At 53.9% G+C, this 15,590-nt stretch overlaps 1 pseudogene; it reads left to right on the plus strand.

Moving 5' to 3' along the window:
- Window positions 1–15,590, plus strand: part of LOC129523822 (NADH dehydrogenase [ubiquinone] 1 alpha subcomplex subunit 8-like) — a 129,180-nt pseudogene that overhangs the window by 33,438 nt on the left and 80,152 nt on the right.

Genomic DNA, 15,590 nt, shown 5'->3' on the forward strand with positions numbered 1-15,590 from the left:
TTGGAGGTCACAGAGGTATGAGGCGGGTCTCAAGACCCCTGCCTTGGCTGTGAGCATGGGGTGGCTTGGCTCGTCCCCGCAACCAAGCTGCTGGGGAGAGAGGCCCCTCCCTGCCCGCTGCCTCTGCCGCCTCCCGCATGCCACCAGACCCACTTAGCCTGCGGCGCAGGCCCCTTGGCTGCCCAGGCTGCGCCCTCACACCTCCCTGCCCTGCACATGCTGTTCTCTTGCTGGCACGCCCTTCCTGTCTTCCCAGACGCATCCCAAGTACAGCTCAGAGCAGCCTTCTCCTGTCCCCACCACCGCAGGCAACAGGACAGCTCCCTCCCAGAGCACGCTGGTGTCCAGGCATGTCCTGCAGGTACAGCAGCAGTCAGGGTACACTGGCATCCTTCTCCCGGGCCTGACCAGCCTGGGGGCTGCCGGTGAGTCACCAGGAAGCTCTGGTGTCCAGCTCAAGGCTGATCAAACGGACACCTCCACTGTGATATGGGGGTATAGTCTCCCTGTCCTTGCTGTATGGTGATGGTGGGCAGGAGGGGAGAGGAGGCTGGGAGGGAGGGACTGGGGGTTTGCAGCACCTGGACCCCACAGACCAGGACTGGCCCTGGGTTCCAGACAGTGACAAGGACAACTAACTGGTCCTTGTCACTGGGTCATTGACTTAACTGACAGGTACCTGAGGCCCGGTCTGGCTGGAGGCTCATGGTGGGGGTGATGGTGGCGAGGGCTCTTCAGAGGATGGCCGTGCTCCTCCCCGTCCTGCCTGGGGCCCCACTGAGTAACCAGGCATCTGCACCCCTTCCTGGGATGGAAATTGGGGTATTCAGACGTGAGCAAAAATGGACAACCACATATACCAACTGGCCTAGACAACCCCCAACCCTGCCGCCAGAGACACACAAAGTAATAGACTCCCACAGTCACATACACACAAACATAGACACGCAGCCTCTCCTTGAAAGACCCACGCAGCCTGAGACACAAAGGCAGGCTGGCCCCTGGGCGCGTGTGGGGCAGCACTGCCCTCTGGCGGCTGTCTTGGCAATCTCTCTGTCAGGCTCTGGCTAGCTTCCTAGAACCACAGCTGAGCCACGATGCGGGTGCCCAGGCCCAGACCCAGAGAACGCGGACTCCCAGGGGTGGGATTTCAGGGAGGAAAAGGAATTTGTGTTCCTAGGGTCGAGGGTCTTTTGAGTTCCAGTTCCCTACCCCAATCTGCATGTACTGCAGAACATGTGAGCAGAACTTGCTCACAGAAGGACCAGTCCAGGGATGGTGAGGGGGCGGAGCTCCTTATCATGGGAGGAGTACGAGTTGGGCTGGGACCACTTGCAGATTGGTGGCCTTTAGTGGCAGAGTGGACAACTTCATAGGCCATCACCAGCTTGAAGAGCCCTGGGAGGTATGTCTAGTCTTCTCCTACTTCACCCCAGCCCAGCCACTCTCCTGTTTGGTTTGTTTGTCAGTCATCAAACTCTGACAGCATCTCAGCACCTCGAACAGCAGGGTGAGATCCTGGGTGGCGGGAGATGAGGCTGTGGAGGGTGGCCAGGCCACCCCTTGGAGGTCTTTGAGGCCAGTATTAGGTGTGTGGGCTTTATTCTGGGGGACAGGGATCTGGAGACAGGCCCAGACAGGGAAGCGACTTGGTCAGATGGGCATGTGAGCACCAGCTAAGGAGGCAGGAGGGCCAGACAGGAGGGATGTGGTGGCCTGGACCAGGACAGGGGCAGGAGTGAGGTGGCAAGAACGACGCAGATCCCGAGCTATTAAGGAGATGGACTTGCCAGGCTTTGGTGAGGAATTGGCCATGATGGGCATGGAGCCGGAAGATGAAGTTACCTTGGGGCATATCAGTGCTGACAAAGGGGCCTGGGGGAGAGATGATGAGTCTGATGTGGCTCTGAGAGCCTGAGAGCCTGAGAGCCAAGGGGATGTCTGGAGAGGATGTCTGGAGAGGTATCAGCCTAGAGCCTGAGAGCCAAGGGGATGTCTGGAGAGGTATCCAGGAGGCAGTTGAAATCAGGCCTGGAGATATTCACTTGGGAGTTGGAAGGTTACTGACAGGTGGTTGAAGGCAGTGCACAGCTGAGGCCACCCAGGAAAGTTCCTCGGAAGCCCTAAGCACCAAAGATATGGTGTTCACCTCACCCCCATGAGTCAAAAAGAAGGAGTCTAAATTAAATTATAAAATGTAACACTTATATGCCTTACAAAACTCTTGGCCTGGCACGGTGGCTCACACCTGTAATCCCAGCATTTTGGGAGGCCAAGATGGGCAGATTACCTGAGGTCAAGAGTTTGAGACCAGCCTGGCCAACATGGTGAAACCCCATCTGTACTAAAAATACAAAAAGTTAGCCGGGCATAGTGGTGCATGCCTGTAATTCTAGCTACTCGGGAGGCTGAGGCAGGAGAATTGCTTGAACCTGGGAGGGAGAGGTTGCAGTGAGCCGAGATCGCACCACTGCACTCCAGCCTGAGCAACAGAGTGAGACTCCATCTCAAAAAACAAAAAAAATAAAAATAAAAATAAAAACAAAAAAACTTTTGCAATCATCACATCCATGGGTTCACAGAAACACATTTTCCTCCTCGTCTTCCTTGTTTGATGCTCCTGGTCTGATGGTGCCCTGAGGTGTCTACCTGCTTGCCGGCTAGGTGGCCCAGCTCCAAATCCAGGCAAAAACAGGAGGCTCAGGGGGCACCAACAGGCTGGGACCGAGGGGGAAAAGATGCCCACAAAAGAGAGAAGGAACACCCAGGGAGAATGGAGGAAACCCAGGAGAGTGTGGCATCACTGGGGCCAAGGAAGGAGGGGGTTCCAAGAAAGAGGACATGATTAGTCATGTAGAAAACAAAAGGAGGCACGGAGATGAGGACTGAAGAGGGGGCCCGGATGTGGCTGTGGGGCTGCCAGGCAGGCTCAGTAAAGCAAAGCTGGTCACCTCTCCACGTATCTCTGCTCAAGGGGGCCAGCCTTTGGTGGGGACACTCGGGTGCCCTTTGCCCTTGAGGAGCCTCCGGACCTACAAACAAGGAGGGAGTAAGACCCTGGGGTAGGGTTGAGGCGAGCTGACCTCAGAAGGAGAAAAGGAGACCAAATATTTCCGTGGACTCAAGGCAGGGGGCGCCTCTGGGTGGCAGTCCCTCCTCTGACCACAAGGGGGCAGCATAAAAACAGGTCCTGCATGGGCTCAAGCTTCTGTAAGGAGTCGGCTTCCAGATGCTGTTTTCATCTGTGATGCGTCCTTGGGCTCTCTGGGCCTCAGTTTCTTTCTCCGCAAAATGGGGCAGTTGGACATCATATTCTCTTGGACTCTGTTGGGATCCCCTTCATTTTGCATCCCCTTACTGCCTTCCCAGCCCAATGTGACACCCCCCATCTGACCACAATAAGTGTGTAAAGTGAGTAAGGTCAATGGCACAGGTATAGCATGTAGTGAGAATACAGAATGCTAGCCCAAGGAGGCCTACAGGCGTGTGCAAGGTTAGTTGAGTGAGGACAGACCATCCCATGAGCTTGGGTTAAACCTGCCTGCAGCGACCGTCTGTGAAGGTGGCCTCTGCTTCCTCTTACGGGGAGTACTGGGGTGGGGGTGGGGCTGCCTCTGCCTCTTCTGTCTGCCCCCAGGGCAGAGCTCTGGCTCTTTGTCCAGGCTCCTTGTTCTGCCACTGTTTGCCCTCTCTGGGACATGTCAGCACCTGTGCCCTCTTTGGGCCTCAGGGCTCATCGAGACAAGGAGGGAAAGAGCATGAGAGTCTCCTCAGCACTGCTGGTCCTCAGGTCTCTGAGGCAGCCCCGCCCTATCCTGGGATGCCTCCCAGTGCTGCCCTGTGGGTCTGCAGTCCTTTGGTGCCAGTTGGTGGGAGGGGCAATGTGAGGGTCACGACAGTTGATTCCTGGCTCTGGGCCACCATCAGATCTTCAGAGGGGCTGGTGTGCTGGTGGCTGCTGGTGGCCTCAGCTGGGGACAAGGAGTCAGGGTTGGAGCCTCTTTCCATGTCTGACAAAGTGTGGTTTTAGTTGATTACTGCTGGTGGGTGGCAGGCAAGCTGAAGCCAGGGCGGGAGCAAGAGGTGGCCTGGGGAGACAGTACCTCCGTGGAGGGCCCCTTCCCCTCAGAAGCTGGGCCAGCCCAGGGCAGCTGAGGACAGTGACACAGGAGAGCACCCACGGGCCAGTTGTCCGGTGCCAGCTCCCCGGCTGTGTGACCTTGGGCAAGTGGGCAACCCTCTCTGAGCTATGGTAGGGAGACCTATCCAGAATTCAGGAAAGCATGTTATAGGCCCAGGGCAGCCCTGGTATTGGGGCAAAGAAGGGCAGGCACCCCTGGGTCACCGACTTGTCCTAGGGGTCCAGTCCCCGGGATGTGGCCTCTTGGAGCCCACTGGGTGTCTAGGGGAAACTGAAGATGGATCTGACTCAGTTGGGTCCTGGTACCAGCATTTTGGCTTGGGAGTGGGAAAGGGTAATAAAGGACTCTACAGTCACAAGAGCTTGGCCGCTGCCTGGACAGGCAGCCTATGCAAGTCCCCTCCTATCTCTGAGCTGCCATTTCTTTATCTTTCTGAGTTCCACCTGGGGCAGGACCTTCAGCTTCCCAAGTCTCACCAGACCATCGCCTCCCGGGTGCCAGGCTGAGTTGACTCTCAGGCCCTCTCTTTCCCAGGTGGGCCTCGGGTGGTGCCAGGTGCCACAGGAGCTTCCGGTTGGTGCAGGGAGCTGGCTGGCATGGGCTGTCTGAGGGCAACTGTCTCAGTGCTTAGCTGAGGCCTCATCGAGTAGCACCTGTGGCCCGGGCCAGCTGGCATGGGAAAGGGTGGTCTGGCCTCCACCTGCTCAGCTCACTTGCCCACTAGCCACTCTCACTTGAGCCTCAGCCTCATGTATCTGCTGCTGCTGCTGGAGCCCAAGGGGCTGGGGCAATGGCTGGGTGCCCCAAAGACAGGAGAGAAGGAGGTGCTGGGGCCTAGCGCCCTGGAGGGGACAGCTAGAGACTCATCAGGCAGGAAGTATCTCCTCTTCTTGATTCTGATCCTTCACCCACCTATGTCAGCCTCACACCTGTACCTGTGCATCTGTGGGGCAGCCTTCCCCACCTGTGGTTTTCTCCACTTCTGGAGCCCTAGAAGAATATGTAGAGCAGGCTTGGGGTGTGGCCGCATGGAGCACCCCCAAACTGCCTCTGGTCCCCAGGCTCCGGCTTGTGCTGTCCCTTCCCGCTGTCTGGATTTTGGCCTGTCCGTGGGACCTTGAGGAGCCTGGAGCCTGGAGCTGCCAGCTCATCTGGGCCCTACAGGCTCCAGGATCTCTGGAGGCCATGGGTGGGGCTGGTGCTGGCCTTGTTGGTGTTGCTCCTGCTGGAGTAGTGGTGCCCTCTGGCATCTGTGCCTTCCACGGCAGGTCACTGGTGCCATTTGCCATGTGCAGTGGGTGCTGGAGTCTAAGCTCGTGGAAAACTTCCAAGGCCTGGGCTATGGTCCTCATGGCGGTGCGGCCTGCCTTGACACACACAGAAGGGATACATGCACTAGTGTGCATTCAGGGGACACGTGAACACACCCCTCATATTCAGACAGGTGTAAACAGCTCAGCCACACAAGTGCAGACACAAGCTCCAGCAGACTCACACATGCAGCCACACATATAGACAAGGTACAGGTGTAGCCAATGTGTGAACATTGATTAGTCTGTCAAGGCAGATATGTGCACAGTCCGGAACACAAGACGGGTAGAAAGGCAGACCTACAAATGTGCACAGATCCCTGCCAACAAACATGCATATCCATATATGCACATATGCATACACAAGCTGTCATGGGCACACTTACAGGGGAACATGCCTTACTCAGAGCACAGAGCACTTCTCCAGGCCTCCCTGCATCCACAGCAAATGGGGACACATGTCCTACCCCTCAGCATGCAGGGAAGGGCTGGGGGAGGGAACTTCACCTTTTCTTAGACCCATGGCAATGGAAAGTGGGCACCATCTTGGGTGATGTAGCCAAATGTCTCCTGTACTGGGAGTCTCGGCACACACAGAAGATTCTGGAGAGGAGGGGGAGGTGCAAGGCATGATCCACTTCAAGCAGCCACCAAGCCCAGTGGGAGCTGGGTCGCTGGGCTTAGCGAGACAAGAGCCCAGGGGCCGAGGCTGAGCTGAGGAGCCTCCAAACCTGTAGACAGGGTCATGCAGTACTAGGGGCGAGCCTCATCCCCTGCAGCCCTGGCCTCTGCAGGGACAAGGGAGAGGAGAGGGTACGTCTGCAGGAGGGATTGTGGATTCAGCCTCCCATGTAGGATATGAACCGACTCAGGCTGGGAGCAATCAGAGATCCCTGGGTTTGTCATGGCACTGGGGTCTCCTTAGGACATCAGAGCCAGCTGTTACCTGCAGGGAAACCATCCAGATATATTTAGATACACACATACTTAGCATTGCATTACAATAGCTGATAGGATTCAGCACAGTACCATGCTGTACAGGTTTATAGTGTAGGAGCAATAGGCTATGCCATGTGGCCTAGTTGTGCAGTAGGCTACACCATCTAGGTTCATGTAAGTTTGCCCACCAAAATTGCCCGGTGACACATTTCTCAGAATGTATCCCCATATTTTTTTTTTTTTTTTTTTGAGATGGAGTCCCACTCTGTCGTCCAGGCTGGAGTGCAGTGGCACGATCTCGGCTCACTGCAACCTCCGCCTCCCGGGTTCAAACAATTCTTCTGCCTCAGCTTCCTGAGCAGCTGGGATTACAATCACGTGCCACCACACCCAGCTAATTTTTGTATTTTTAGTAGACATGGGGTTTCGCTATGTTGGCCAGGCTCATCTCGAACTACTGACCTCAGGTGATCCGCCCACTTCGGCCTTCCAAAGTGCTGGGATTACAGGCATGAGCCACTGTGCCCGGTTGTATCCCCATCATTAAGCAACGCATGACTGTGTTCATAAGGTTGTGCAACCGGTCCCACTATGGCGCTCCAGAATATTTTTGTGACCCCACAAGAAACCCTGTGGCCATGAGATGTCACTCCCCATTCCGTCAGCCTCTGCAACCACTAATTCACTGTTCGTCTCCATGGATTTTCGTATTCTGGGCATTTGGTAGGAATGGAATTAGACATTATGTGGCCTTCCGTGTCTGGCTTCTTTCACTTAGCATAATGTTTTCAGGGCTCTGTGCCTCCGGTTTATAAGTGAGGACACTGGCCCAGACAGAGGGAGTGACTGTCCAAAGTCACATAGCAGCCAGGAGTCAGGCCCTTACACAGTGTTGGCTTTTTTAGGACCTCAGCCTTGGTCCCTGGGGTTGTGGGCTGTGGACAATGGAAGAGGTCACACTTCATCTAAAGGGGCGGCTATTACTCAGCTCTGCCTGGGACAGAATCCAGGGTCAGCACTGCCTAATACTAAACACTGTAAATAATGATACAAATGGCCAGGCACGGTGGCTCAAGCCTGTAGTTCCAGCTACTTGGGAGGCTGAGGCAGGAGGATCACTTGAGCTCAGGAGGTCAAGGCTGCAGTGAGCCATGATTGTGCCACTGCACTCCAGTCTGGGTGACAGAGAAAGACCCTGTCTCAAAAAAAAAAAAAGTTACAAATAACACCAGCTAACATTTTGCATGCTTCTTTTGTGCCTGGTGCTGTTCTAAAGAAGTGCTGTATAGGCACTTTCTTATTTAATCTCCATGACAATCTTGGCGAAAGTGCTGTTATTATCCCCGTTATGCAGATGAAGGAAGCAGAGCACAGAGAGGTTAAGTAACTCAGCCAAGGACACACAGCAAGCTAGTGGCGGAGTTAGGATTGGAACCCAGGTAGTCTGACTCCAGAGCCCCTGCTCTTACCCACCTATACAGATGCATTCCTTCTTCCAGATTTGTAAAGGAAGGCAGTAATACAGATTTTAACGTGAAACCTCATAAGTTTAAATGTTTCCAAGTGTTGACAACTTATGACAATTGTTTTTTGACACCGTACAGGCTGCAGGCCCTGAGCCTGGAAAGTTTTGTTTAATACAAAGGGAGAGGGCCCTCACCTTTGGTTTCTTCCTCAGCATCACTGCCATTCTGTCCAATACCACTTGGTCATCTTCTCCCTGACATTTCTTGCAGAGGCAGAGAGAGCCTGCCATTGGGCATTCAGGTCCCGCTGAGGGTCATGCTATAGCAGACAGCCCCGTGGCCTGGTGCTGGCCTTGTGCCTGGCGGTGTGACTCTGGGCCAGTCCCTTCCCCTCCCTCAGTCATTCTTTTCCCCTCTGCAACCTGGGCAGGGAAATTTCTCATGGGATTAGATGTGATAACTGGCACAGACTAGTCATTCAACAGCCATGGTTTTTTTTTTTTTTTTTTTTAGAGAGAGGGGTCTCACTATGTTGCCCAGGCTGGTCTCGAACTCCTGGCCTCAAGTGGTCCTCCACCCTTGGCCTCCCAAAGCGCTGGGATTACAGGCATCAGCCACTGTGCCTTACTGCCATAACCATTAGCTGACCCAGAAACAACAGGAGATACAACCTGTTGTATCTGCATAGAGGGCCAACATTTGGGTTGCAGAGGTTTGTTGAGACTAATAATACCATTTATTGAGCACTGAGATAATTCCAGATACAGTGCACATTACATCCATTACCCCATTCAGTCCTGCACTTTTCAAGCCCTGGAGGCCAGCCATTAAGGTTATGGGCCTAAGGTTTGAGCTGGGCGGCTGATATGGTTTGGGTGTGTCCCCACCCAAATCTCATCTTGAATTGTAGTTCCCATAATCCCCACATGTTGTGGGAGGGGCCCAGTGGGAGGTAATTTAATCACGGGGGTGGTTACCCTCATGCTGTTCTCATGATAGTGAGTGAGTTCTCACGAGATCTGATGGGAGGGACTTTCCCACCCTGTGCTCAGCACTTCTCCTTCCTGCCATCATGTGAAGAAGGATGTGTTTGCTTCCCCTTCCATCATCGTTGTAAGTTTCCTGAGGCCTCCCCAGCCATGCTGAATTGTGAGTCAATTAAACCTCTTTCCTTTATAAATTACCCGGTCTCGGGCAGTCCTTCATAGCAGCGTGAGAACGGACTAATACAGCAGCCTTCTTAGCTGTCAGACCTTGGAGAATTACTCAGCTTCTGAGTGTCTTTATTTCCTTCCCCAGAATATGGGGAGAATAATACCCACCTTTAGGGAAGCAGCAACGATACAATGAATTTAAACTTAAAACATGTGTAGCACTTAGAACAATTTCTCACATTCAGTAAACAATGCAAGTTAGCTTTTGTCCTTATCACAATTAATTCCCATTTTACTGATGGAGAAACTGAGGTCAAAGAAAAATAAGCGACTTGTCCAAGGCAGTGGTTCTCAACAAGGGTGATTGTACTCCTGGGGGGCCATTTGTCAATGTCTGGAGACATTGTGGTTGTCACATCTCAGGGGGTGCTGCAGGGATGCTGCTAAATACCCTCCCGTGCATGGGACACCCCAGCAACACAGATGTTTCTAACCCAGAATGTCCTGGTGTTGAGGTTGAGAAGCCCTGATCTAAGGTAACGCAACCAAAAAGTGACATAATCAGGGTTTGAACCCAAGCTGGGGGCTCCAACCTTGCACTCTACCGCCCTTGTCATCTCCCTCCAGGGTGAGTCCTGGGCAAGGCCAGCACTGTCTGGAGCTGAGTGCCAGCTTCTGGAAGGCCAGGACTGGGGTAGTCACAAATCCTCAGCGTAAGTCCTCACTCACACGCATTGCTTCTGCACACAGGGGCTTCGGTGAGGCAGAAGGTGGGTATTTAGGGTTGATGTTACCAGAGGGCAGACTGTGGGGAGTCCAGGTCTCACAGCCCAGCATGTCAGAGCTGCAAGCATCAGAGAGACCATCCGGTTCTCATGGGACAATGGAGAAACAGAGCTCCAAAAGAAGGTCACACAGCCCAAGGTCAGGAGCTCAGCCAAGATTGAACCCCAGCTTTGGAACCCTGCCCCAGACTTTCCCCTAAAGCCCCTTACCTTTCTACAGTGACCAGCAGGTACCAGGAAGCAGAGATTCATGGAATGCATGAGGTAACCTACCCCATTGTTGGCAAACCCCACCCCCTCTACCATGTATCTCAAACCCAGTCATGTGGAGAGAGCTTTGCACAGCAAGAGTGATGCTTTTCCCGCAGGCCCACTGACTCAGGGCCTCTGTGTGGGGCGTGAGTGGCTCTGAAGGGGCTGCTGGCTAAATGGTAGCCCTGGGGTCACTGGTTGGACAGCTGGCAGGGAGAAGATGCCTTCCTCCCGTAAGCAGCCTGGGCCACAAGCCCCAGAGAGCTGGCAGAGGAAAATTGGCCTGGCATGGTGCTTCTGTCCTGGGCTGGCTGGTGGGAGGGCTGCAGACAGACCCCGCAGGGTTCGGTGGGCTTATCTGTCCAAGCGCTGAGTGCCTCCTCTGTGCAGCCCCAGGAACAGGGAGCTCACAGTCTGATGGAGACAGACCAGGAAGCAAGCCTGAAGGACTGGGGTTATGCAAGGGGACAGCCAGGGTTTGGGGAGCACAGAGCTGAGAACAACTCACGTTTTCCTGAGGAGAGGCCACTGGAGCTGGCTTGAGGGGCAAGAAGTGGCAGTGGAGCAGAAATACCAACTGGAAGGAACGGCAAATGCTGAGACAAGAGCCAGGAGAGGGAGGAGCATGTTTGGGGCAGCGGAAGTCTATTATGGCTGCACAGAAGGTGGGCAGCTGGAGAGGCAGGTGCTGAAGAAGGCTCCAGTGAGCAAGTGTGGGCTTATTTTAAAGGAGGTGGGAGCCACAGGAGGTTCTTGAGCAGGAATAAGCAGGTCAGAAGCTCATCCTGTGACGGAGCAGGCTAGGATGGGTGGGAGGCACCAGCCCCAGGCCAGCAGGGCAGCGAGGAGGCTGGCACTGCACATCGGGCTGGGAGGATGAACCCTGACCCAGGGCAAGGGCAGGAAGAGGGGAGCTGAGTTCATAGGATGTATGACTCAAGGCCGCAGTAGGGGAGGATAGGAGCCTAGAGTGCTTCTCTATCAGGCACATGGTGGCTGTGCAGAAAATGGTCATATCCAGAATGGAGTGCTCCCTGCTCTCACCAAGACCTGGCCTCTGCAGCAGAGGGGGCGAGGGGTCCATCCTCCCCCAAACTTCAGAGGCCAGGAACCATGGCCAGGACTGGGGTAGGGGTTTGGAACATTTTGGAGAAAATGGTGGTTTTCCAATCACTAGACTCAGGCAGTCTCTGCTTTTTTGGCTGAACAGAAGGTGACGATAATGAGAAGAGAAAGAATAAGAGAGAAACAGAATCTGAGGCAGAAACAAAGAGACAGACACAGACACATTGGGCAACACAGTGAGAAAGATAAGTTGCTCAAAACATTCTAGAGCACACTGAGACAGAAAGACACAAAGACAGAGAGAGACATAGAGAGAGAGAGAGGCACACAGACAGAGACACACAGACAGAGATGCAGACAAGGATGCACATGGAGACTCTGCTGAGAGAGGCAGAGACTGGGCTGCTGTTTGGCCACTCCTCCAGCCGAGGATGCTAACCCTGCCGGGACCTCTGCATCGGGAGTATGTTGGTGGGTGGTGACGGGGACTGCTGTCTCCTCTCTGTGTTGCGCTGAGCTAGCCCATGCCTCCTTAGGTGCCTCTTCCCCATCAGGACCCTCTCTGTCCAGGATAGCCCCACTGAGATTTGAAAATGGAGATATCCATTGAATGCCCTGTCTTTTCAACTACAAATTTATTGAGCACCTACTGTTTGTTAACCTCTATGCCAACTTTGCCTCCTTAAGCCTTCCAAATAACCTTGGTCAGGAACTTGAGACTCAGAGAGGTTAGGCTGCTCACCTGAGGCCACACAGCAAGTTCATCCTGAGATAAAACTCAAACTCACATCTGGCTGACAATCCAAGGATTTTTTTTTTTTTTTTTTTTAAGACAAGGTCTTGCTCTGTCACCCAGGCTGGAGTGCAATGGTACAATCTTGGCTCACTGCAGCCTCGACCTCCCAGGCTCATGCGATCCTCCCATCTCAGCCTCCTAAGTAGCTGGGACTACAGGCATACATCACCATGCCTGGCTAATTTTATTTTCTGTAGAGAAGGGGTTTCACCATATTGCCCAGATTGGTCTCGAACTCCTGGGCTTAAACAATTCACCCGCCTCACCCTCCCAAAGTGCTGGGATTATAGGCATGAACCACCATGCCAGGTGTGATCCAAGGATTTTTTTTTTCTATTGCTCCACTGCTCCATGGATTTAAATGCCTCTGCCTCAGAATGCTTTGGTTTGTCTCAGTATTTTCAGGTGTTTTTCTCCTCTCCCATTTCCCAGGTTTAGTTGGAAAGGGGGGGAACATGGAGGGGTTAGGAGTAGGTGTCTGAGGTCGAGGGGCCTCCTGTGCCTTCCAAATTGTGCCTGGATCCTTCCACGGAAGCCTGGCAGCTTCTCCAGGCGCCCCCTCCCTCCCTGCAATCCCCTGGCCTCTTAAGAAGCTGGAAGAACAATTGCTAATCAGCTTCTGAGAGAGACAGGAATGAATGGAGGAGCCAACAACGAGCCTCAATTACTGGCAGCTGGTCCCCTCCCCGTGCGGCAGAGCCTGGCTCCTAGCTCTCCTTCTCAATTCCAGTTCTTCCTTCCTCTGCCTGATTCCTTCACATCCTGATGGAGCCACAGGGGTTGAGAGCTGACTTCTTAGGCCCCCTTCCTTCACTCATCTCCCCATAGTGAGGTCTCCAGAATGCAAATCACATTCTCATCTCTGAGCTTTTGTATACCCTACTCCTTCAGCATGGACAGCCCTCCTCTATCTGGCAAACTCCTACCCATCTTGCAAAGACCGGCTTCCATGTCACCTCCTCTGTGAAGCCCTCCTGTCAGAGGTGTTTGAACCAGAGCAACTCCATCTTGAGTAGGGGCTACGTGAAATGAGGCTGAGACCTATTGGGCTGTATTCCCAGATGATTAAGGCATTCTAAGTTACAGGATGAGATAGGAGGTCGGCACAAGATACAGGTCATAAAGACCTTGCTGATAAAAGAGCTTGCAGTAAAGAAGCCGGCTGAAACCCACCAAAACCGAGATGGCAACAAGAGTGACCTCTGGTCCTCCTCACTGCTACACTCCCACCAGCGCCATGACAGTTTACAAATGCCATGGCAACGGCAGGAAGTTACCTAATATGGCCTAAAAAAGGGAGGCATGAATAATCCACCCCTTGTTTAGCATATCATCAAGAAATAACCATAAAAATGGGTAACCAGCAGCCCTTGGGGCTGCTCTATCTCTGGAGTAGTCATTCTTTATTCCTTTACTTTCCTAACAAACTTGCTTTCACTTTACGCACCCTCCCTGAATTCTTTCTTGCGTGAGATCCCAGAACCCTCTCTTGGGGTCTGGATTGGGGCCCCTTTCCTGTAACACTCCTAGACCTTTCCCACTCTTCCCAGGCAAACTTCCCTCCCTGGGCTCTCATAGCCATGTCCACGCTGTAACACTCATGGCATGTTGTGCCCAGGACAGGGCATGGCCATACAGGCGGTCAGCATGGCAGCATGACGTTATGGGAAGAGCACTGGGCCTGGAGCTTAGTGAGTTCCAGCTGCGGCTCTCACTTGGCATTGGGCAAATTGCTAGCTTGTGCTGCTTCTCCATCCTGACCCACCTCTATCTGGCTACCATCCCCTTGTCCTCCAGGTCTCCGACCCTCCCCAAAGTCCACCTTCCCAGGGTTCCCTTTCCTCTCGTCTGCTCTTTAGGAACGACTCACTCAGGGTCCCTGGGCTCCCTCTGGGCGGCGGTCCTGAGTGCGTGGTCACTGCTGCATCTCCAGCACATGGGGACAGATGAATGACTGAATGGAACGTTGAATGTCTCATTTGTTAACTGGGGGTAGTAGTAATTCTGCCCTCCCAGGGCAGCTGTGGGTACGATCAAAGTTTGCTTTTTGCTGACTCTCAGTACACGCACTCTAACTATGCTTGTAAATGTTTACTGAGGGGAACTGAATTCCCCCAAGGCTGTTCTAATGGAATTCCCTCAGGCAGAACACCTGGAGAGTTCCCCAAAGGAGCAGCCTGCATGTCAGGATGGGAGGAGGGGAAGGATGGGGAGGTGATGAAGGTGGGAGCCACAGGCCCCAAGATCCAGAGAGAGCAGGCAGGGACAACCCAGAACTCCAGACTGAGCCCCGAATTACAGCTGCTGCGGATGATCAGAACAGGGGAGACGGAGGGCCCTGGCAAGTGGCAGCTCCCACCCACACCAGGCCAGGAGAGAGGCCGGACTGGGGCCTCTGTGCTGTTTGGGCACCCGGTGCCTCCCCCAGCATGGCCCTGGCTCTTCTCCTGGTGTCCTCTGTCTTTCCCAGTAACTCCCTGACCACAGGGCCTGGTATTCTGGCTCGTCCAGCAGAAAACCCTGCCCATGGCGGGCAGCCAGCAAAGGTTCCTGAGTTGACTGGGTGGAGGACTGGCCAAGAAGGATGGAGACCCCAAAACCTGGGCAAGGGGAGGGGCCGCTCGGCTGGGACAGAAAGGACAGGGTAGGGATGATAGAGTCTGTCTCAGGGTAGCCCCTGGCCTAGGGCTGCTGCCGCCAAGAGGGGTCTCCCCCACAATCCGAAATGCCTCTGACAATCAAAGCACAATGCGAAGCGGGAATCAGAAACCAATAGTATTCCTAACAGTCATTATAATAAAAATGTGTATGTCAGCAATTGACATTTGCAGGACACTTTGTGTTTTATTTCCATTTCCTCCCTTGATAAAAACTACTCAAGGTAGGCATGGTTGGTCCTATTTAACAGGTGAAGGAACTGAGGCTGGGGGAGGGTAGGGAAGGGTTGTGATGGGGAAGCACAGAGAAGTCCCTCACCCAGGGGCCCCAATCCCTTTGCCAGGCCTGGACCACAGCCCACTGGCCAGAGTTTCCCCTCTCCCTGAATTCTGTTCAGCTTCCTCGGCAGCTGTGGTCTGGGGTTCAGCCTGGAATATTGTTTTTTTTTTTTTTTTTCATGGGGGCTCAGGCACTTTCCTCTGAGTCATTCTATGGACTGCAGCCAGAGGATGGCACCAGCGGTGGGCCAGGGTGCCAGATGGGCCAGGGTGGGAGATGTAGCTTGTGGAATCAGACTGACTGAATTTGAACTCAGGCCCTGCTGCTAACTGGGCCAGCTTGGGCAGGTCGTAGAACCCAGCCAAGGCTCAGGTCTCTCATCTGCTGGGGACCATAACGGGGCCCCCTCATCCCCTTGCCCAGGCTGCTCCCTTCGTCAGGAATGCCCTTCCTGCCTTGCCCACCTGGGTATGAGCTCAGATGCCAGTCCTGTGGGCTGCTTTTTCCAACCTTCACTTAAAAATGTTCTCTCCCTCCCTCCCAGGTGTTCCAGGAGCCTGAACGTCCTGTCCTCAGCATGGTTACTGTGTGCCAGGCACTGTGCTGGGCTCAGAGCAGGAACCAGTGCCCTGTTTCATGGAGCTCACTCTCACGCCAATGTGGGAGGCTGTTCAAATGCCATGTCAAGTGTGATGAGGACAACAAGAAGGCCCAGGGCGCTGGGAGATCTACTCTGGGGTTCAG

This window comes from Gorilla gorilla, chromosome 6 (assembly GCF_029281585.2).
Source record: "Gorilla gorilla gorilla isolate KB3781 chromosome 6, NHGRI_mGorGor1-v2.1_pri, whole genome shotgun sequence".
NCBI classification, from domain to species: Eukaryota; Metazoa; Chordata; class Mammalia; order Primates; family Hominidae; genus Gorilla; species Gorilla gorilla.